Here is a 24,159-nt window from a genome sequence, read left to right on the forward strand (position 1 = left end):
TTGTATACAAGACACACCTAGTGCAAAAAGAAGCCCATAGACTGAAAGTGAAAGGATGGAAAACTTCTTCATGCAACAGGAGCTTAGAAAAAAGCAGGGATAGCAATCTTATTCACAGACAGTAAATTTCAAACCTAAACTGAATGAAAGAGACAAGGTCACAACATCCTTGTGAAGCAAGCAATTCAAGAGGAAGAGATAACATAATTTATTTTTAATCTATTGAATATGTTAGAAAGCACGTATGCTTCTTTTCTCTTTTCTTCTTTTTTCGTTTTTTCTTTTTCTTTCCCTGGTGCTGGGGATTAAACTCAGCACATTACTCTGGCTAGGCAGGTGCAGCACTACTGAGCTAAATCTCAGGCTTTAGATTTCATAGTTTTAAAATTTATCAACACATGAATTTTTTTTTTATATGTTGGTCTACCAAATTGATGAGTTATTTTGGTTTTCATTTTCTTTGCTTTTTTTATTTGAGAATTTAAGAAATCTGTATATATGAGTAGTATGAAAAGTATTAAGGTCCATCTGTCATTCTTCTCTTTCATCTCTGCCTTCTTCAAACTTCCTTTTCTGTCACTACAGCTTGTTTGGTTGGAAATTTGTTAAGACAAATTTTGTTATGTTATCAATATATCTGTGTACCTATTTTCTACTGATAACAAATATTAATTTTTAAGTAAATTTCATCATTAAATAAGTGGATAATAAATCGTTAATATCATTTAGTATCTGGTACATATTACAAATTCTCCAACTGCCTCAAAGATAATATTTGTTTTTCTCAAATCACACAAATCACATTCCACACATCACTGCACTGTCTTATTATACCAAAGTATATATTGCATAGTAGAAAATACACATTGTGTATATGTGGGGGGTATGTTTTTACACATATGTGTGCACTATTAAATGAGAAACATGGTCATGTATATGGTAGGATTTTGCATATTTGGCATATCAATAGTTTCTCTGCCAACCTTATGATTTCTCTAAATTACATGCTTGATTTAATCATAGTCATTTGTTTTGGAAGAATATTAAATATGTACTGGTGTTAAATTCTATCATTATGCTTATAAAAATATAATAAAAATAAGTATGGTATGTAATAAAATAGAAACAGGAAAATCTGATCATAAAAATGTGAATTCTTAGTTGCTTTTGGATTTCAAGAATATTTCTTTTTTGTGGGTAGTTTTGTTAGAAAATGTAAGTGATACAATCAACAAGCATATGATATTTATCAAATTAATAATAACCAAGGAGTTTATAAATTATTAAATTTTAAAGACAGTTTCTCTACTATAATATGTAACTTTGTTTTATTTGTAAGTACATTATTTCAAAAATATTATACGAAAAGAAAATGAGAAAGAACATATGTTTGAAGATCATATCAAATTAATAATGTACTTGGATTATCAGTTTGTGTTGTATAAATTTTTATTTCATAACCTTTTTTGCTGTTATATAAATGTATATTTCAAAATTTTATTTAGTATCTTCATTTCTTATTGCCATGTATGTTTGCAATCTTTAATTAAAAAAAAAAACAAACTTCTCTTTCATCCAAGTGCATTCTAAGCCCCATCAGCCTCAAGTCTTTCCTCACAGCCTCTCCTAAGAGCAGGCTGACAGGGTGTGTGTGTGTGTGTGCATGTGTGTGTGTGTGTGTGTGTAAAACACTCTCTGATCTATTCTTCCTAATCACATCATCTTTATTCATCGGTTCCCACATCCAATTTTTTCTAGCCTTGCTTTCTCCTTTCTGTAAATGAACCATTTTCCTGCCTAATCTTTGAGTTAATTGTTGATCTCAGGGTTGACATATTTTTTCCACTTCTATTGTTCCTGTCCCTTTATAACAATAATCTTTTCAGTTAGTCTATCCTTACTTAAGTCCAGATTTGTTTTATATTTGACAATTCATTTGCATATATTTGAAAAAAAATTCTGGCAACTGATCCCAACCTACTTTACTGAACTAATTTGCAAAATTTCCTTTCAAAATACCCACTCAAAGGAAGCTAAGTCCCTCATTCTCTTATACTAATGAGGGCTTTCATTGCACCATCTACCCAATGCCCTCAAACAGATTACAAAAGGATTTCCTACAAAAATGAATGCTTACAAATGCATTTTCTTTGAAACCCTAGCACTTGCCAAATATCTTATTGTAAACATATATTAAATTACAAATCAAATAGCTTTTCTAAAACAATACAATTTTATTGATATGCAAATACATAAATACTTGTCAAAAACAGCTGAAAACGTATAAAATTGTTTTAAAAATCATAAACTAAGCCGGGCGTGGTGGCACATGCCTATAATCCTGGCCCTCAGGAGGCTGAAGCAGGAAGATAGCTGTAAGTTTGAGACCATCCTGGGCTACATAGTGAGTTCAAGGTCTCAAAAAAAAAAATCATAAACTACTTTGAAAGTGCTTTCAGAATAAGAAATTCTTCAGTAAAATCAGTAACAAGTGAAATGGATACCTTACTACAAATATTCTACAGGATTGTGATTAAAAATATGCCAATAAAGACAATGCATATTTTCCTCAAAGAAAATAAGCTAATAATGATAGTAGCAATGATTATTCTGACTTTAAAAACATTCCTTCTTTAAATGAATAAATATTTTAAAACTCTCTCTATATAAAACTATATATAAAGACAATATTCAGAAATGAGCCATTTGATAAAAACCATCCATATTTTAAGACAAGTTTCACTGAGCTCAAGGAAATATTGTACCAATAGGAAAAATGAAAGAAAAATTGATTCCAATAAAGAAAGAGAGGCTGGGGATTTAGCTCAGTGGTTTGGTGGCCTGCCTTGCAAGCACAAGGACCCGAGTTCAATCCCCGGTGCCAAAAAAAAAAAAAGAGAAACATTCTTTATTTGCATTTAACTTTTCAATGAAATAAAACCAGAGGAATAGAGAAAAATTATAATAGCATCTAACTATTTTTATTATTTCACTAGACATTTCTTTTATTAAAGGACCACTCTGTCCCTGAGATAGAGTAAATGGTCATTTGCTTGATACAATCATTCTTATTCATATTTTCAAATATTTTTCTTTAGTGCTTAATATATGTTAATATACCTAAAGGACAAAGGGAGAGATACTTTTAAATGAAAAAAGAAAAAGTAGTTAATAAGTAAGTAATAAGTAATTAAATTATGGTTGAAAAATTTTAAAGCCAAAGTAAATGGACTAAATTAAAGAATGGGTAAGTTTATAGCTAAATTACTCATTTCAAAGATTAAATTAAAGAATTGCCCCATTTGATTATTTTTTTAAAAAAAGGGACACTTTAAGAGATGTAGAGGATTAAGATAAAATTACTGAAATATAGATACTAGGAATACTATTAAAGAAAAAATAAAACAGATGAAGATGTAGTTGAAAAACATGTAAAAAGAATCTTCATAAAATTTAAAAAGGATGAACCGATAAGGACAATGTGACACTATTCTGCCATAAAGAGTGACAAAATTGAGCCATTTGTTGGAAAATGGATGCACCTTGAGACCATAATGTTAAGTGAAGTAACTCGGATACAGAAGCTTAAATATGGTTTCTCTTATGTAAATAAAGTAATAAATAAAAGACAGCTAATAGGAAAAAAAGAGAGGAAGAGAAAAAGTATTGTGATCCAGCGTGGACGCTGTTATTTAAAAGTGTACCTTGGCAGAGGGTCTTTTTTTTTTTTTTTCCTTATCTGATTAGTACTGTTAATGTTCAAGAATAAAAATGGTTATTTTATAATTTAGATTCTGAGATAGCAAAACCTGATTTTTCAACCATGACCTGCATGGGAGAAGCATCCTAGAAAGTCCTACATCATACTTCTAATTTCTTTAATTTATATAGTGCTTTTTTTAATGTTTTAAGATTTTTGTGAACTGGTGTCAACTGTTAATGCGAATAAACTTGTGTATTTTTGTAAATAGTTTTGTGATTCATTTCTTGCCCTGTATGTAAATATTTAGAATCTCATTTCTTCCAAACTTACTTGAAGCTGAGTTGTGGGTTTTGGGTTTTGTTTCCTTGCTTGTTTGGCTGGGAGGTGGATGGGGAAAAGCAATTTTGTACTTGGAGATGGAGATATCTAATGGTTTAACGCAAATGTCCCACTGAAAACAACTCAAATATCAACAGAATTATTTCAGGTTCAAAAAAAAGTGTACCTTGACTTAGTATAATTGTCTTTCATATTTTATATGTTCTTTGGTCTATTAGTCTGGTTTTCAATGCTTGTATGTATGATAATTAACTTTATAAGAGCTTATTGTAAGACTTGAATAAGCTAAAGTGACTCCATGCTAATAGGCCAGAGACTGTGCTTCTTCATATGCTAATTGCTAACTTGGCTAACAGCCAGCACAGGGGCAAATGGTATGACAAAAGGTGACCACAGAACATTTCCTGCATAAGGTAAGCAATGTGTTTGAAATCTTGCCCTCTGGTAGTCTGTGAATGCCCTGACTTTTTGTTTAGAAAAACCCTATAAAAAGGACCTCAGCCCCTGAGAGGTTGCCTCTATGAGCTACTTGGCTCAGTGGTGCCATCTGGCCAGACTAATAAAGGTCTGTTTACCATCTAGCCTGGTGTGTTCCTTCCTGGGTGTCTCTCTGGTTCCTCCTTCCAGCTCCCGGAGCCTCGCTGAGCTATAGGTCGCAGCAGCATGGAGGCCCTTGGCTGTTCACTGCTTTCGGAAGTAAGGCCCTGGGTCTTGCCTCCGGAGCCATTGTTAAGCTATAGGACTCAGCATCATGGAGGCCTTTCAGCTGTTCACGCTCTGTGGAGTGGAAGTGAGACTTTAGGTCTTACACTTATAAGGTAAATATAAATCTGATGCTGGAAAAATAAAAGGAAGATGGAAGGGGGAAAAATAATTGAAATGTGTTATGTACATTTACCAATTCCCTACAGTGAATGTAATCATGTACTGTAAATATGTATTAGTAAAAGTCAAAAAATTTTTCAAAGATTACAAAATATCTGAGACTGAAATTTTCAGACATAAACATGTTATAATTCAAGTAAGAATAGTAAGGATGAAGAGAAAGTACATATTCAAGCAGAAAGAGACGATTGCTGAAATTTAAAAAAAAAAACAAAAAACCTGTTAGTTGTGCTGTTAAGAAACAGGACAATAGGTCCCACCATAGGGCCAGGGATTTAGCTCAGTGGTTCTGCCACCTGCCTGGCAAGCACAAAGTCCAGAGTTCAATCCCCAATATCAAAAAATAACCATCACAATAACACAGTATGCTGAGAAAACAATTCAGAAATATTTTCAAGGTACTGTGAAAGGAAAAAAAAACTGTTTCATGGAGCCGCTCTCATAATATGAATGAGAGATCAGTACATTAGCAGACAATACAGTGCTTCAGAATTTTTGAGAATGGCAACCCCATTCTAAAACTCTTCTTAGGAACTGAAATAAGAGAAACAGATTTTTTATAAAAGACTGAAAGAAACTGTTCAATATCACCACATTTTATACTCACTAGCGTAATTTGTACCACAATATTTTGTCTTAACAAAATCAATGTAAAACTAACAAAAATAATAGCTTTATACAAGACAGAAAGACACAGGGGTAAAAACATATGCAAGATATGTAGGGGTGAGGATGCACACACACATACAAAAAAATGGGAATCCCTAACAGCCCAGGATCAAAACCTCAATAAATTTCTGCTCTGTGATGGATCACAGAGAAAAAACAAAAGCAACGTGAGCCATGTTTAATACTGACTTACTGCTGAGAAATCACAGATGCTAAAATTCAAGGAATTAATGTGGAAAGAGAAGCATAGAAACACACAGGGAAGGGCACCACTAAGAACGAAACTTCAGTATGAGTCTTTTAAGTGAGGCAAAGGAATTCTACCCAGTGCGTAGCAGGCATGAGCAGCCATATGCAAAATCAAAACAGACTAATGAAAAATATAAAATGAGACTGTAGAAAATAAAAGCCTGCCAACTTTATAGTGCATGTTATTAGCCTATGCACACTAAGTAAGTGGCAGAGAGCCTCAGCTTATATAGAAAATAATATTTTAAAGATATATTGCCTGTGAAAGACTAAAACTATTAGCAATTTAAGTAAAAAGAATGGAATAGACTATATCAGAAAAATATTTTAAAAGCGCATGTTAAGGCCTCTCCACTAGCTTCAGTTGCCTAAAAGTTTCCCTAAATGATGAACCTCTCCCTGGGATGTAGATGGCACTGTCTCTGTGTCTTCAGATCGTCCTCTATTTGTCCGTATGTCTGTCTCTTCCCGGAGCACTCTTTCTAGGGACACCAGTCTCCCAGGTCTGGGGCACTCCCTCCAGGAAGACCTCACCTTAGCTTTCCATCTGTATGGACCCTACTCCCAAATAAAGACACATTCAGAAGTACTAGTGTTTGCAATTGAACTTGAGCTTCAATGCAACATAAACTGGGAGTGGGGAGCAATCACCCCATCATATTCATTAAACCCAACAAGGTGTTTGCAATAACACCACTAATCTACAGTTTATGCCAGAAACTCAAGGACTGCTCAACAGAAGAAAATTTGCCCCTATTTTTCCATGCATGAAGAGGAAGGTCATCATTCACTGAAGATATACAAATATTAATTCAAATTTTTTAAAACTCAAAATTTGTATAGAATTAAAAAGAAAAATCTCTGTTACCACAATAGAAATAGAGTAATGTCCTTCCCTCTGCAGCCTTCGGCAAGCAGTACAGGAACCTAACGGGCAATATTAAAATCAATTTCTTTAAAACTACGAGCAAACCGATGGCACCAAAGCAAAAGACAGGACTGTGATGATCAGAAAGAAGAGGTGAACTGGTACTAGCAACAAATGATATGATTATCTACCTTTTGAAAAGTCATGGAAAATCTACTGGAATTCATGCTGCAGGTTCGGCAAGTTTGGAAGATGAAAAACCAACTTTACATCATAATAATGAACTTAAAAATGAAACCCTATTCACTATAAGAATAAAACTATAAAGCACTATGGAATTAATGACAACACAATTCTTAGACGCCAGGCACAGTGGCATGTGCCTGTGGTCCCAGCCACTGGGAGGCTGGGGCAAAGGAATGACTTCAGCTCGGGAATTCAAGACCAACATGGGCAACACAGAAAAAGCTTGCCTCAAATAATTCACAAGATAGCTATGAAGAAGAAATATTAGACGTGTAAAACTACAAACATGGTGTGAACAAACGGAAATATGATGGGAATGAGATGCTGTTAAAATATCAGTTATTCCTTAAGTTTTATTTGTTCGTTGCATAAAATCAAAATTTTCAGTTGAGTTGAGTACTTTTGCTATGCAAAAAGTATTTTTACTTTGTAAAAATGTACTGCACAGACAATTTAGAGGGACTTACTTTAAATGTATTCAAAAATTTCATTTATTCTTCCATATAAATTCCCACATAAAATTTCTTACATGTAAATGTTAGTTTCCTTTAACTTATAATGGATGTTTAGAAATAATCAAACCATTTTTACAAAAGAGATTAAAGAGGGAGTCCAGAGTGACAATAAGATATGCATGCTGTAAAGTTATTGCAATACAAACAGTAACACTGGTGTAAGATCCCAAAAATATCTTAGAACAATGGAATCATAAACATATTTATTTAAAGATGGTACTTTGATATGTAATTGATGAGATGCTGCAAACCAGTGAGGAAAAGACAGGGTCTTTAACAGATGATGTTAAAAACTTTGTTTCATTACACAGGCGGAACATGGAATATTTATAAGTAACACTATTATGCAGAAGTGGTCTTCAAATGTAATGAAATCTTTACATGTAAGAAAAATAAACTAAAAAGCTAATGGAAGACTATATAGATAAATATAATACTTATCCAGAGCAAGAAAAACTATTCTTGGAACACTATGAAAACCAAAAATACAACCTTCTTTACAGCAAAAGTAAACTTTTGACCTCAAAAACAAATCACCATGAAAAACTTTATAGACACAAGACATATTTAAGGAAAAATATTTCCTCAAACTAGTACAGAAGTAGTATCGAAAATATACAAAGGCATAACCTCTAAGGAAAAAGGACAAAGTTTAGAAACTGTCAATCTACAGAACTGAAAAATCCCAGTTTGGCAACCAAGGTGTTCAAACTTATTGATAATCAACAAAATGCAAATTAAAACTACATTCGTTCCTACTCATTGGATTGGAAAGGTTAGAAAACTTCATTCTGTCCATTGCTGGCACTGACTCATGATTCTAACAGTGGCTGTCACTTGAAGTGAATCATCCTTTGAACCCTGAATCATCAGAATCATCTGGGAAAGATGAAAGTGTATTTATTTGAAGGATTCACCCACCTTTTCACTCAAAGTATGAACTCTTGTTGTTCACACAAAAAAAGAACCTCAGGTTATTCTAAAGGACAGCCAGAGTTAAAGATAACTAGACCAGGACTTGATTACTTTTATGTGCTATTGGTGTCAATTTCTTACTAGTGTGGCTCTTTGAGAATGCAACCCACAGTGCTGATAAACAAACGAATCTTCACATCTCCTGTAACAGAGGGGAAGGGTACTAAAAAGAATGAAGATGTGTCATGCACATGTACCAACGTCCCACAGTAAGTGCACTCACTATGTACTGCAAACATGTCCTATGAAAAACAATTCAATCCGAGGAATCTATCCCAAAGGAATTCTTCTAGGTCTACAAGAAACCGATACGCAGAAACTTACCACAGGATTGCATGTATGTGGTGGTGAGGAGTTGTGGGCAACTGGAACGTCCATAGCCAGCAGAGGGGAGAGGAGATGTGGTGTATTGGTGTGGTACTATGCAGAACAACTGGTTTAAAATAATGATTTTAAGATGGGCGTGGTGGCGCATTCCTGTAATCCCAGCACTCGGGAGGCTGAGGCAGGAGGATCGCTGTGAGTCTGAGACCAGCCTGGGCTGCATAGTGAGTTCGTTAGACTCAACTACATAGTGAGACCCTGTCTCAAAAAACCAAAATAAAATAATGATTTTATGTGCAAAAGGCAACATGAATTAATGTTAGGAGAAATGTTGACTTCTACACATAAGATGAACCAGATAATTCAACTCCAAATTAAACAATCTTTGTACACACACGAAAAAACACAATTTTAAAAGAATGAATACACACACACACACACAAATGTACACTAAATAGCTGTGGTTAAAATGGGAAATAAAAGAGAAAGAATATAAAAGAATAAGATAGAGGACCTAAAAGTCCTAATCAGCAGTGATAGTGTCCAATGACTAAGAAATGTAATTTTTCAATACTTTCAGCCTGCAGTCGGTTAAAGATTGGCATAAACACAATACTTCTGTTCGTTAAATCTCTCTATCATGCCTGGCTGCATGGAGTCTTGGGGTGCATGCATGAGATGAAGCCAAAGCCCCAGCCCTTGAGGACAAGAGAAAGTTAAAGGCTTTTCTTAAACTGGAGAAGTGCACTGTCCATAAGACACAGACATCCACACTGCCCTACCCCGTTTCTCTGCCCTTCATTTTATGTAGTGTTCCCTGATACCCAGGACAGCATTCACAAATATTTTCTCCTCTTATAAAGTTGGATTTTAGGGGAACACTTTGCTCCCACCTTTACTAAGATAACTTCAGTCACCACTAGGGACTGCACATTTGAAAGCTGAAATCCAAATACCCACTTAGTTAGCTCTACCTCTTTTCTCCATGGTCTCCTTTATCTGCAGGGAACAGGGACAGCTTCCTCCTCCCCGAACTTCTGTGTTTTGTTCTAGTGTAATCCCAACTCTTTCCAAATTCTGGAACTTCAGTTTCGTCACTACCTTGCCCCCATCTCTTGAAAAACCGTGCGAGTTAGATCTATTTTCTAACCTTTGCTACAAACTTCCTGAAGTTTTGCTTTTTTCAGTGTCACATCTGGAGACCTTCTGCAGTCTTGTTTGATTTATATTTCAAAGGGAGAGTTAATCAGGCTAAACTGATGGATTAATATTAAGGGTAACAGAAAGAGAACTGAAGGACAACAGCCATTATCTTTCTTTTTAACTGGGTGAATCATGCCACCACTTATAATAATGAGATATTTAGGAGAAGCAAAGTTTAAAAGTTGGAGATGAAAACTTTTATTAAGAATATGTTAGATCTAAGACACCAGTTAGATATCTGAGAAGAGATGCTGAGTAGAAAGATAAAGAAATTCTGTTCTGGTAGATGGGGTAGGAATACATATACAGATCTCAAAGCAACCAGCTTACAAATGAAGATGCTAGTGAAGAAATGAGTATAAATAGTTAAATAATAATGGGACCTAATGGTGTTTTATACATTAGGCAGAATAAAAAGGCTAAGATAGGGATGGATATGAACTACTCACTGAACTCAAATGCAAACCAAGAAAGTGTGTTGTTCTGCTATCTAAATGATGCTTCTATTAAAAGAAAAATAATTAAGTAATATCAGTTAGTGCTCATACCCTAAGTAGTAGCTACTAGTTTCACAACATGGATGTTATGGGTTAATTTTGCATTGCTGTTTATTAAAACAGCCTGACTTGTGTTGGTTCAAAAGACAGTGAGAAGGGAAATAGAAAAACTCAAGGAATTTTGCTTCAATTGGAACTGAAGAAATAAGGCAGGAATCGGAAGACAGAACCTAATGAATAGATTCTTTACAAGGAACTACTGCATATATGTAGATACTGACGGAAAAAAATAGGTTACCTGAAGAAAACTGATGATACAGAAAAAAGGGAAGATAAACTCAGGAACACATTCTTTGAATAGGCAGCAGGAGATACAATGGTCAAATCCACAGGTGCATCTGTCTATAGATAAACAAGAGGGTTCATTCACTAGTCACGGGAGAGGAGTTGAGAATGGACAGAAAATAGTCCTCTCAAATAGGAGAGCAGACAGAAGAGACAAAGGAATTTCTGAGCATTCCTATGACTATGAGAGCTGCAATCCAAGTGTAAAATAAGACTAGTAATCACGGTTGTTCGGGTTTGTGTGCATGCTAGGGCTGGCGCCCCCAACGTGACTGGCATAACTACAGAAGAACAGTCAGTCATTGAAAGGGGTTGAGGTTTTCCAGGAAGACAGAGTCAACAAGTCAAGATGTCTCGGTCAGTGATGTTCCAGATAGCGAAACAAAATTTGCCTTGGAAATGTGTCCAGCCTTCGAAGCTACATCTAACAATCCCATTTCCTTTTCTCATCCGACCTATTTATTACACCCAGAACAAATAAATATTCACTTCTAATTTACTATTTTAGAAATTTTTAAACATTTACCAGTGGGTGAAAACTGGTTTACACATTAATGACCATAGCAGGAAAATCCACACCTATGTGCACTCAAACATTTTAATTGTCATAGTAACGTATTTACATCTGAGAAGAGTCTTAAAGATTCTTTTACAGGGAAGCAAGAACAAGAGGGAAGATACAATCTGGTGTCCCTTTGCTAATATGGATTTCAACACAAAGGAAGATCAGCCCACTGCGCTGTCTTTATACGTTAGCATCATGAGTTCTAAGTTTTGGATCTCCTCATGTTTTCACCAGTGAGCCCTCTCCCCAATTCAACCCCGTGTTCTCTGACTACCAGGTGGAGTAAGCGGCTGTGCATGGGTGCCAGGTGGGCTGTGTCATCCGCAGCCACCGAGTGGTAAGAGGCGGCTAAAGCCCCGGGTCACTCACACCTGTAACCTGCAAACACTGCGTCTCTGACTTGAAGTATCTTGTCTTATTGGAAACCTTCAAAGCTGACACGACTTCTCAGATTTCCGGCCTGTGTTCCACTTGCGGAAGTGATTTTCCTCCTTGTCCTTGGATTATATGACAAAAGTTATCAAAATCTTCTCCTCTGAGCAAGTTATTCAGAGAGAAAAGATAATAATTCAAACTACACATAGACGCTTGCTCTTTGTATCTTGTTCTGTATCAGTTATAGTTACGAAACAATGAAAAGGAGGGACACTAAGAGCCCTAAATATTCCAAGAGTTGCATTGAATATTTACGCCTTTGCTTATGACCTTATCGTCAAAAGCTTAAGAGACAGGGGTATGGAGTCACAGTTACCAGTAACATGGAGCCCAGATCCTACAAAGAAAACACAGTGAGTTACTAAAAAGATTTCTATGAAACATTTCTAGGAAAGCTCAAAAGAGGCAAAAAAAGTAGAATAATAAACACTGTAGGGTAAATTAATTCTGCAGAACAATATTATGTTAATAGTTATAACCACTTACATTTCTAAATATATCAACATTCTTGAATTCCCCCTTCTACAATCTGTTTGTACATGTGCACCAAAGATAGATTTTTTAAAATTTTGACAATTAATACTTTGTGAATTGACTAATTTGAATGCACAAACTGATATCTGTTGTAAATAAATCAAAGAGAACAGTGAAGAGAAAAGCAAGCCCATATTTTAACAGCTATGGCCGCTGAACTCAATCTCTTCACAGATAGTCCTCATCCGAAATGCATCTCTGCTTGATATTTCTGATGTGCTACTTTCCATTAAGTGCTGCAAACACTAAAATTTCTAAAATTTATTTACCACCTTTGAACTACCCTATATCGTCGTGTATTAACATCCTACTAAACAATAAAAATTAAGGACTGTAAGGATTTTTCTCACTAGCGACTCTGGAGTTGAGAGACAGCATCAGCAGAGGGGGCAGAGGAGGAACCCTGGCATTGTTGTGCAAAACGTGTAAACAGTGTGCTAATGATGTTCCACCTAGAATACACGGAGCTGACCCTCTTCCTCACCAACCTCAACCAAAGCTGGCTGGAGAGAACGGCAGAGGATAAATGTGAGACAATATTCTCAAACGACATAAGCCTGAAAAGTTCACAGACATGGGGAAATAACACGGTCTCTTTATGATCCTTGGCACCTAACATGTGATTTGAGTCTCTCTGTTTATTTTGCATTTTGTGTCCTAGAGCTTCTGTCGGGCAGAATTCCAGTAGGGATGCTCTGCTCTCCGACAGTGACCTGGAGGTGAGAAACCTGCTCATTCCCTCTTCATCTGTGAAACACACACGGGCTTCAGGCTCCACTGCGGCTTTATTTTCTCACATTATTCTTCACACATGAAAAGAGGAGTCACAAAAGCATAATCTTCAAATTCGGTGACAACGAGCCAGGGAAAAACAAGCCTGGGACTAGCACGATAGGGTAGTCCCTAGCCTTCTGCTATTCAGAGAGCGGTGTGTGCACACTAAATGTTGGACAATCCTGTAGTGTATGCACTTATCCCTAAGGATCCCAATTAGAAAAATATCTAGATAATTAGAAGTTATCTCAATGCTTCAAATTGTTACTTTTAAGTTTACTTTTTCTATGAGAGAAATTTTGTACATAAATATATCTAATATTGTAATTTGATGTTTGTCTTTAAGTTAAAAATTTAACTTAGTATATGTTAATGCCAGATACACTTCCCTCATACACAGAAATCAAGAATTTATTGTATTTAAAATGTATTCCTCTTTCTCCTTGTGTACTCTGGCAAAGATATCAAAGGGCTATCAAACTATGCAGAGAGATAAGATGTAAATTCCCCAGTGACCTTCTTTAAAAGGTATGAATTGAAGCAAGGAACAAGCTTAAAAAACATACTATTTCCAGTTAGATATTAATATCGAGAACCATAACTACAAAAATCCCAAGTTAAAATACGCATGTTTTAAACTATGGGAATATTAGAAAAATACAAACATTTCAAGGGCTGGAAGCCACTTAACTGATCTAATGGAATCCTCAGCTCATCATCACTACATGAGGAAGATACCGTATACGTTACCATTGCAAAGAAGTCTCGTCCCGGTAGAGGAAAGAACAAAACACTGTTTTAGAGGAAACAAACCTGGAATTCTCTCACATTACCAATGCTTTCCTTCTTTTTTAAAAAAACTAATATTGTGTTCCCCTAACGCAAACCATATGTGACAGTCTGTGGCCTATGCTCATACTTTAACCCTGCCCAAATGTGCTCAGTCAACAGTACCCCCCAAAGTGGCCGAATGGTTGTGAATGTCTTTGCTCGTTTCTACACCAACACACATCAGGTAAAACAAAACCACAGTGTCTCTTTCCTCTTGCATGTATCATCTATTTTAGGTCATGGATTTCTAAAAAAAAAAAAAAAAAAAGAAAAATTTCAGGAGAAAATTAGCTCTTCGAAAATTTCAAATTTAAAAAATTACCAGTCAAAACATAGTTAATTTAGATACCAATGGTGTTTTGTGTTCAGCAAAAGAATTACTACCTTCTGTAGCTTAAATAAGAGCATACATTCATTTACTAGCTGCAAAATCTGTAAGAGGTAAAGATAAAACTTCTTGCTTGCTTAGCAAAAGCCAGGAAGTAAAGAAAGTAAAGCCCATTGCTAAAGCTTAATGCTTTTCAGCTGTAAGACAGATGGAGTCTGGACAGAAAGCTTCACTGAGGGGCAAAATCTAGGCTCTGCACACACGGGACAACGCTACCCTTGCTTCTGTAGCTTCCCCTGGTTTGGACTTCCTCCTAAAAATTAAGTTAGACTGCAACTGCTACAAAGAAACAGTGTTGGCCTCAAAAATAAATCTCATGTCCTAACGTCCTATTTCTTTTAAGGAAAATGGTGTGTTAGATCTCCCTTGCTTCAAGATGGCTGACACATAGAATAGCAGCCTCCATGTTAAAATATGGCTTTTCCCAACAAAGGAGAGGCTTCCTCTTCCCATCACACCTCTTTTCCTACCAAAAGAGTAACCTGATACTTGCTACCTCCTAGCAGCTAGTGATGTCACAGGCTCCTCCAATCTCTCAGTACTACCTCACTCAACTCCACCCCAGCTTAGGCTAAATGCACCCCGCTCCTATAAAAGAAGCCCCCTGTTCTGCCCTGTTGCTTTTCTCCCTTTTGTTCAGAGAGCCCAGCTGACCCTGCCCATAATAAATGCTTGTTATGGCCCAGGTCTGGCCCTGATTTACGGCTCTTTTTAACCTAACATGTTCTAAATGAAGGAGTTAGCCAGGCGCAGTGGGGGCACACCTGTAAGCACAGCACTTGGGAGGCTGAGGCAGGAGGATCACTGTGAGTTCAAGACCAGTCTGGGCTACATAGTGAGTTCCAGGTCAGTCTCAGCTACAAAGTGAGACCCTATCTCAAAAAACCAAAAAATAAAATAAAAATCTAAATGAAGGAGTTAGCCAGGCGCAGTGGGGGCACACCTGTAAGCACAGCACTTGGGAGGCTGAGGCAGGAGGATCACTGTGAGTTCAAGACCAGTCTGGGCTACATAGTGAGTTCCAGGTCAGTCTCAGCTACAAAGTGAGACCCTATCTCAAAAAACCAAAAAATAAAATAAAAATCTAAATGAAGGAGTTGAATAAAGCAGGAATAATTCATCTTGGTCTATTGGGGCACTGGTTTTAATATTCAAGAAAAATATATAATTGTACATACATAGAGGCATACAAATAGTATATATCTATGTAGTGATTATAAAAAGTATATTTTTAATATTAAAGGAGTTGCTTCAAAATATGCACATTCCAACTAGCTCCCTACATCTAGCTCTTCCATATCACAATTACTCCCTCAATTCAAAATACTGCCTTGAAATGCCTTAAAAGAAAAGCTAAAATATCCTAATTTGATGGTGTTATGCCTACAATCTTCAAATATCATTCATCATGGATCATTAAACAGTTTTATATCTGCTGTTAAGGTCAAAATTACTAATTAGATAACAACAAAAACATGACAGCAAAAAATTCCCTACTTTTTCTTTACAAAATGGATTCTTGTCATAGCCAATAAATGCTAAATAATATTGTAAACACTAGAAATGTAATGCAAAAAACACAAGTAGCATGCAAGATCACTACAATGTCTTAATGGTGTTTCTGATGATGATGTAATATATATTTTGGCAATTTCTTCATATCACACACATTATTAATAATGATCAATTTGCATGTTTTTATATAAACCACAGGTATACAAAATTGTTTAGACTTAGAGAAATGGAATCAATAAGCTGAAATCTAAAAGTTTATTATCAGGAAAAATAAAGAAGTAAAGAGGGAGAAACAAAAACGGAAGCAATGAGAACCTTACAGATACCTGAATGACTTAAAAAAGAAAAAAAAAACTGAATGAACTTTATAAAGACCACCTGACCTACTGCTAAAACTTGTCCTCTTTAAAGTTCAAGCAAAACCAATTTTTCACTGAATTTACCAATAATGTGGCAATAATTCATTTTGGCCATACTTTCGTGCATTCCTTCCAATGCATTATTTCCAGGCATGAGTCCAAGGCTCTGAATCCTAGAGTAGCACTGGGAATTGATCGGCCATATTTTGCACTAGTAGAAATGCATTTTCATTTGGAAAATCCATAGCAAAAATACCCATTTTAATTTTCTAGCTTTATCACTGTGCAGCATACTGTATACTGCCTGTGTCGAGCCACAGAGGCAGTGATTTTGCTCCACACTCCCACCATCTGCATCCTGATAGTATTATATATTGAGTTTCATAATGCTGTTACCAGAAGTATGTTTACTATTCAATTAGTATTCATGCTGCATAACATCTTTGATAAGCAAAATAAATATGTTCTGAAGAGTCTGCCTAAAGTTTCAAATATATGTTTTGGGGAGGCTACACCAAACTCAATGGGGTAGGAGAGGAATACAAACAAAAGTTATGGAAAAGGGAAGAAAGAAAAATACACATTTCCCTCCCTTGAGGGTAGCTTTGCTACTTAAAAAGATAAAAGAAAATAAAGTTATTATAGAACTAACACGTCTTTGCAGGATGAATATTTGGATTCTCTGTAAGACTGGAGAAAATGGATTGTGAGGAGGCAAGTGCTCTTTAAAACTACTGCATCCAGCCATGGAAAACTTAGCATGTGCAAGGACAGGGGCTTGATCCCTGACACCACACAAATGAGCACACTGAGACACAAACAGACACACAGGCAAAATGCACTGGGGTTCATCATACTTCTACTGTGACTGCTCCGTGCCAGGATCGGTACATCCATATTTCCACGTGTTCTCAATCAACAAAATGTTTGAAGCAGACAATAGTTTTTATTTCACATGGTAGGGTACAGAAATCCATGGAGGTCATCAATATCCCCGAGTTCACACAGCCAGAAAAAAATGCCTAAACTGAAAAAGTATTGAAGCCCTCTAAAGGCAAATTCAAAATTAGTGTCCACTATAGTATAAATGCTATACAAATTTCACCCTTACAGTGCACTTTCCACTGCTAAGATAATTTTATAAAGCAAAGTGTTTGTTTTATCAGTGAAGCAAGGAAATAGTAATTTCAGGGAATGCAGTAGGACTAAAGTTGGGATTTCCAAGAAAGAACAAAATATGCTTCCTGATTGTAACACTGTAAGACAAAGAATCACACAAAAATTTCTCAAAACTAGATAATTTAAAATTAATATTGCTACTTTTATGCTTGTTGTCCTTTATCTACCTAAAATTTATATCACACATTTTCTATGATGCTTCTAATTTTTGGTCACCCTAAGTGATCCAATGTTCCAGAAATTCTGCCCTCTCAGAATCCAAACCACCTCTCTTAGCTTACTTCTGTCTGAATCTGACACAGTCTACGCATTCTGATATTTTAAACTATGTCTTCAGCCTAAGTGTCTGATCTGCTTTGACTGGCATCATGACTACATTCCTACGGTACTGACAATTATTGATGCTTTACATTCTGCTTTATCCTAAGAAGAATGTATTTAAACTCTTTCTCCTCCAGCATTTCTTATGATCAATGATAAGAAGACAAGACACATGCAGAAGGTCACATCTAGAGTTGGGACACGATGCGAGTCACAGCCAGTGTGCTGCGGCCAGTGGTCCGGTGCTTCACGTACAGCGTCTCATGTACTTCTCCAAATACACTTCAGAGTGGGAGTTACTTACTAAGATGCCACCAAGAAAAGGAATGTGGTCCTTTTAGTCTTTCTCAGTGGCTTTCTGACTCACTCACAACACAGGGTAAGGGAATGGCTGAAGAATGGGGAAACGCAGAGCATTTACCAATGTAAATCTGGGATCATACACAAGTTTACAAAATCGAGGCGATCATTCCCTGCAACAGAGGCTGGAAGTGCATCTTAAACTCCCTGACATGTTCATTTTTGCTGTACTGTCTTTCCCCAAGCACCTATAATGTGTACTCCTGGTATCAGACACAGTTTAGATGGAAAACAAGCAATAGAAGAATAGAGTGTGTATAAGGTGACAATATCCTCTTCACTACCAAAATACCCCGAGAATCGGGAACCTCTAACACTTAGTTTGGGGGCTTTTGTGTATTCAGCCAATATCATGAGAGACCTGCAGAAGATTCTGTGGGGAATGGTAGGAAGTTAGACAAGAGAGGCAAAAAATCTGCTGAGGGCTCACATGCCTTTACATTTTCTTTATTGAAAAATATCATATTTATTTTTAGCAGCGCTAATGATTGCCACAGAACTCACCACATAATCTCTTTTATATTAGAGACACTCCTGAGACATCTCCTGGACACCCACCCGCTTACATTTCTGAACCATCTCCAATGAAACTACATGCTCTGTGCTTGTGTCTTCCTTGCCTCATTGTCATGTTCTGTTAACTGCTCTTTTTAAGTAATTCATTTTTTAAAAAAATTTTAATATTCCCTTAATAAGTAGAGTCTTGGATAGACAGCAAGACAGGGTTAGCAGGCTGAAGAAGAAACCTGCAATGGAGATACACTAGAGAAAATTTCAGATAAATGCATCAACCACAGCAATAAACATCAGAGCACCTGGATTGAGAACTCACACAGTTGATGCCCCATCTCTGGGTAGAGTAGGATCTTTTTTCCTCTTTGGCAAACATTTTTTGTTACAAATTTGACAAAATGAAGTGTCAGGCTTTTTTTGAAGAGTAGATGACAATCAGTTAAGGTCTGCTTTGCAATGGCTTCATATTCTCACAATTCTACCATTCAAAAGTCCGCTGTTCATTCTGCAGAAGTCAGACAAGACATACTCTGTAAGATCGAGTCAGCGCTAGGTAAGGCAATATAGAATTTTTCAGTAGAACCTGTCTGGGTTCTCACAGACAACACGGAGAAAATTTGCTGTCCTGGAATTCACAACCTCAGAATTTCAATAAAATGTTCTTGCCTGTTTGTGATCTACCAAGCACTGAGCTAGGCATTTTCCAGCACACAAGCCTGGTCTGTGATAGCAATGCTTACGGCGAGTGCACAAATCACTAAGGGGTAATGTGGTCATGGACAACTGCCATGTGGCTGAAAGGAAAAGGAGTGATCCAGAAGTCAGGCAAGGCAGAGTGGAGCTATCTTTTTCAATTAAATTTATGTTAGAAAGACTGGTTTGACAGATATGGATTTTAAATATTGAGCAAGGAAAATATGCTTTGCCAATATTAATCTGGCAGCAAAGAACAGTAAATTTTTTTCGGTTTTCAATTTACAAATATGTTGTATGTATACATTTTGAACAACACTGTTTGAAGAGTGATTACACTGGAATGGCTACATATGGCTACTTAGCATACGCCTTACCTCATGGTTTCCATCATGTTTGTGATAAGAACACTTTACGGCCATTCTTAGCATTGGTCAAGAATACCATGTGCTGGGCCAGGGATTTAGCTCAGTGGCCCCACCACCTGCCTTGCAAGCACAAAGTCCCAAGTTCAATCCCCGATACCAAAAAAAAAAACCCAAAAACGATATGCTGTTCACTAGTCACTGTGTGGTATGATGGGTCTCTCAAAGTTTCCGCTCCTATATAACTTGCATTTTGCTGGAGAACATAATAGTTTGAGCAGGAAAGTTTCCCAAGAAAGAAAGATGAGCTCCGGGTGTTACGGTGATGGTGTGGTCTGCAGAAAACTAGACACCTATAAGTAGGACCAGAAAGAGAGGAAGGAGGACAGGAATTAGCCATGGGCACTAGAAAATAAGGTGCCATGGCAGATTTTTAAATTCTCTCATTTATTTTTAAAATAGAAAAACAAAAATATGTACAATTGACTTTCCCTTTGTGAAGAAAAGCAAACATTCAAATCATTACTCTCTTATTTGCATAATCCAGTCTCAACTATAATTAGACATAGAAAATCATGCATTCTCTTAAAGCAAAAAGGACTTTTTAAAGAACTAAATGCACATTTGCAATTTAAAGTTCCAATATACAAACTGATGAAAAAAGATTCTAAGTGGGAAAAAAACCCTCCATTTTCACTTTATATTTACTTTAATTCTTCGGTTCTCAAGTCACAGTCGTTTAGCTCATCTTTTCTGGTGGTGACACGGTGGCCACTTCATTTAAACTTAACTGCTATGCCACAGGGAGTTCCCACTTAGTGCCCACTGTGTGATGAACATGGCTTTAGATCAGACTTGGGGCAGTTGCAGACCTTCAGGAATCGGGAGGAAAATATGTAAATGGTGCTTGTCCAGAACTGGGAGCCTCCTTCAGTTTTCAGGCATCTGGCTAACTAACCAGCATGCTACAAGCAAGTCCTCCCGAGGTAAGTCCCCTGCTTCCTTCTACTAACTGTATCTCTCTGGATTCTTGCCAATTCTTATTTCCCCAGTGCATACTCCAAGAACATGATGCAAATCCAACAAGGGTAAAAATATGAATGCTTTCAATAGTTAAAACTATGAATAGCTAAGAGGTTTTGTTATTGTTACTGTCATTGTTTTCTTTATAGGGCACATGAACTTCCAATCTCTGAAGATTATTTATCTATCTGTAAATTTGGCTCTGGTCTGCCCATTTTCTAAAAAGCATCCTGGCACTTACTTGTGGGTTAAAATTAAAACAAAAAAGACTTTCAGGTAACATATATACACATTTTTTTCTCTCTCTCTAGGAAAGAAAAGTATTTTGGTATTATAGGCAGCTGAGTTAGCCTCCTAGAGACAAACAGCAGCTTGAGGTTGTACTGCAATTAGCACCTCCTGGTCCAGTCCACCCAGATAAGTTATCAGAGGCATAGATAGGTGATCCGAACACTCTGACTTATGTTCCATCCCTTTCAAGGAAGGCGTTTGTTCTATGCTAAATGTCACAGATCAGATTCAGTCAATGATGCTGACCATGTGCCCTTGCTGGTGTCTCGATAGCCTACTGAATCAATATTAGCTAAGTGGCTAGACTGGTAGTTATCCTATACACTGACTACAGTTTGACCTACATTGTAAGAACGTGATCTTGCTGTATAAATTACCCTTGACAAAGAACCTCATTAGCCCACCACTCCAGACCCCTCCTGGAAATGCAGGAGCTATCGTTCTTCTACTTTCCCCTAAAACTCTCTTAGCTTCTTCCTTTGGTGCACAGCTTCATTCCTCAATGTGGTGGAACCAAGAACTCAGCACATCTCGTATCTAACAGGCTCCATTATTTTCCTGGAACAGTAGGAAGAGCGTTAGTGTTATTTTGGTAAATACAGCATCAAGATGGTTTTTCATGTGAAAACAAACTGTTATCCATCATCAGAACTTTATCAATTCCTTGCTCTTTGTTTTGTAAAATGCCCAGAATGTGGCTATTAATGTTAATGACTTTGTATGTATGACCCAAAGATCAGGACCTAACCACATTCACCAGGCATAATTAAAAGTTATAAGCAAAGATCACAATAACAATGAAAAGAAACCACACTTTCACATTTCTGGATAAAATACTGTTTATGGACTACGACTTTATGTTTTACTCAAAAACACGAAGCAGAAGGAAATTAATTTTGACCTTTATATATAAACTCAAAATGCCACCAACCATTGTTTTAATTCCAAATCTGTCTGATTATTTTACTTTTCACACAAAGAATTTAACCTCTGTAATTATTTTAGAAGAAAAAATTTACTGGCATTTTTAAAATAAAAGAACATTCCTATCAACTGACATTTGATATTTTTCACTCCATTCTATAAAAAGGCTATTTTTTATGTTTTGGGAAACCAACAGTCTTAAACTGTCAACATATCATGGCAAAGTCTAATTCAAAATGTCTGCTTGCTCAGTAAACAGACACCATTTTAGATTGGCTGCATTATTAAACTTACCAAGTTTTATTGGTTGGGGCTCCTTCAGAATCAAATAAAAAATCGAGCCTAGCATGTGCAACAAATGGAGGCACTGGCCGGGCGTGGTGGAGCACGCCTGTAATCCTAGCACTCGGGAGGCTGAGCCAAGAGTTTGAGTCCAGTAAGTCAGACTCAACTACATAGTGAGACCCTCTCTGGAAACAAACAAACAAACAAACAAACAAACAAACAAATGGAGGCACTTCTTTGGGTTATTGAGCCAAACCAGGGCAGGGGGCAAGCTTAGTTCCTGAATCTGCTGGGTGCCAGCCCTGAGTTCAAGAGAGACAGGAGAGTATCAGGCCTCACTGCCCTCCGTCTTTTGGATCAATCATAAATGTATCAAGTTAGGGAGACTTTATGCTTTCCCTTTCAGGTATCTGTCTGATTCACTGTGAGTAGATTTTTTGAAACGGGATGCAAAAATCTCTTGCATGGGCCAGGGATTTAGTTCAGTGGTTCTGATGCCTGCCCTGCAAATGCAAGGACCTGAGTTTGATTCCTGGTACAAAAAAAAAAAAACAAAAAAACAAAAAAAAAACTTGCTAAATTCCAAACATTTTGGGGTGGGGCCCAAATCATAATCCCAGCTGACAGGAGTCCTTGCCCTGAGGAATAATGGCGGACGCATTCCCTGGATGTGGAGATGACAACTGTCATTGCAGATCCCAACTCCAAGATGTACTCAATGATTTAGACTGAATATCCGCCCTCGTCGGCCTTTGATTCCTAAACTTAAAAATCACAGTAGACACATTTACGTTCTAACTGTGATTCAATGAGAATATCTTAAAGCGTGTGTGGAGGACTTGATGCATAGCTACCACTTACATGTCCCGGGAGATTTAAAAATAAGAGGAATCTTGTGGTTTCCTCTAAACAGATGGATTCTGAGAAGACTGAGCATATGGGCAAGTATTTTGTAAATATTAAGGCATAATTAGACATCAGTTACATGATATTCATCTCCAAACTTTAGTTTGTCATGTTTCTCTACCATAAATCGGGCCAGTGCTCTCTGCCAGGCCCAGCAGAAGTCTGGATATTATTCCAGAGCCTTGGCCTTCTAAGTGAACAAATCAGACAGGATTAGCAGCCCCTTCTGACATCCTTTCCTCTTCCCTCCCTGTGCAGTTCCTAGCACCAGATGAGCACAGAATGAAGTCCCAACAGACATCTTGGGCCTGGTTGATAAGATTTATTTCATTGTCTTGCTATTGACAGAAATGAAATTTTTCAATGATGATTTTCTGGGTTTCTCATCTATTTTCCTACCAAAATTAATCTATATAGTAAAATGTGGCCAAGGTATTGGATTATTTGTGGTTCCATTTTCAAGTTGAGAGCAAACATCCTGGATGTCTTTAATACGTTCTACTTCTTGCAAAACTAATGCAAAATGGTTAGTGAAAACTAGGACTAATGAATATGTATACCTATAAACATATAAATCATATAGGCAGTAAAATGAAGACGTGATTTCATTCCAAGTTGAAATGTTACAACAAAAAAATAGATTCATGTAAATGTGATCCTTCTCAAAAATCCCTGAGACCTGAAGTATCATTTCACAAGTGTAATGTTTAAGGTAGTTCATGTCTTTAGACAACCTGGCTTTTATCTTCATTTCGGAATGGGGCTTTCACATTTAGGTTTGGCATCTGCGTGAGATGTGAAAGAAACTTCAGCGGTAATTCACTCCACCCTCGGCCTGGTACACAAAGACTCTAACAGCTTCCAACAATAGATTTGTTTTTATGTAGGCAGCACTGTGAATCATATTTCTTTATCTGTCCTGGCTGCTAGCAATATCAGAAATATATTTGCAGCCCAAGTTTAGCAAATGCAGTGGATTTACAGGATGTGTTATTTCATGAACTAGCTTGGCGTACTTTTAATCCCTTTTTAAACTTGTTTTGTCTCCTCTTTATTAATACCTCACTTTTAGGCACAGTG

At 36.7% G+C, this 24,159-nt stretch overlaps 1 protein-coding gene across 16 annotated transcripts in view; it reads right to left on the reverse strand.

Moving 5' to 3' along the window:
• The window catches only part of Gulp1 (GULP PTB domain containing engulfment adaptor 1), a 236,590-nt gene that overhangs the window by 103,826 nt on the left and 108,605 nt on the right, over positions 1-24,159 (reverse strand). For all 16 annotated transcript variants that reach the window (XM_033756344.1, XM_033756343.1, XM_033756346.1 and 13 more), the window contains exon 3: positions 18,912-19,097. The gene's annotated coding sequence lies outside the window, so the exon portion shown is untranslated. The remainder of the gene's footprint in view (positions 1-18,911; positions 19,098-24,159) is intronic.

This window comes from Fukomys damarensis, unplaced genomic scaffold (genome assembly GCF_012274545.1).
Source record: "Fukomys damarensis isolate Sample0158 unplaced genomic scaffold, DMR_v1.0_HiC HiC_scaffold_26, whole genome shotgun sequence".
NCBI classification, from domain to species: Eukaryota; Metazoa; Chordata; class Mammalia; order Rodentia; family Bathyergidae; genus Fukomys; species Fukomys damarensis.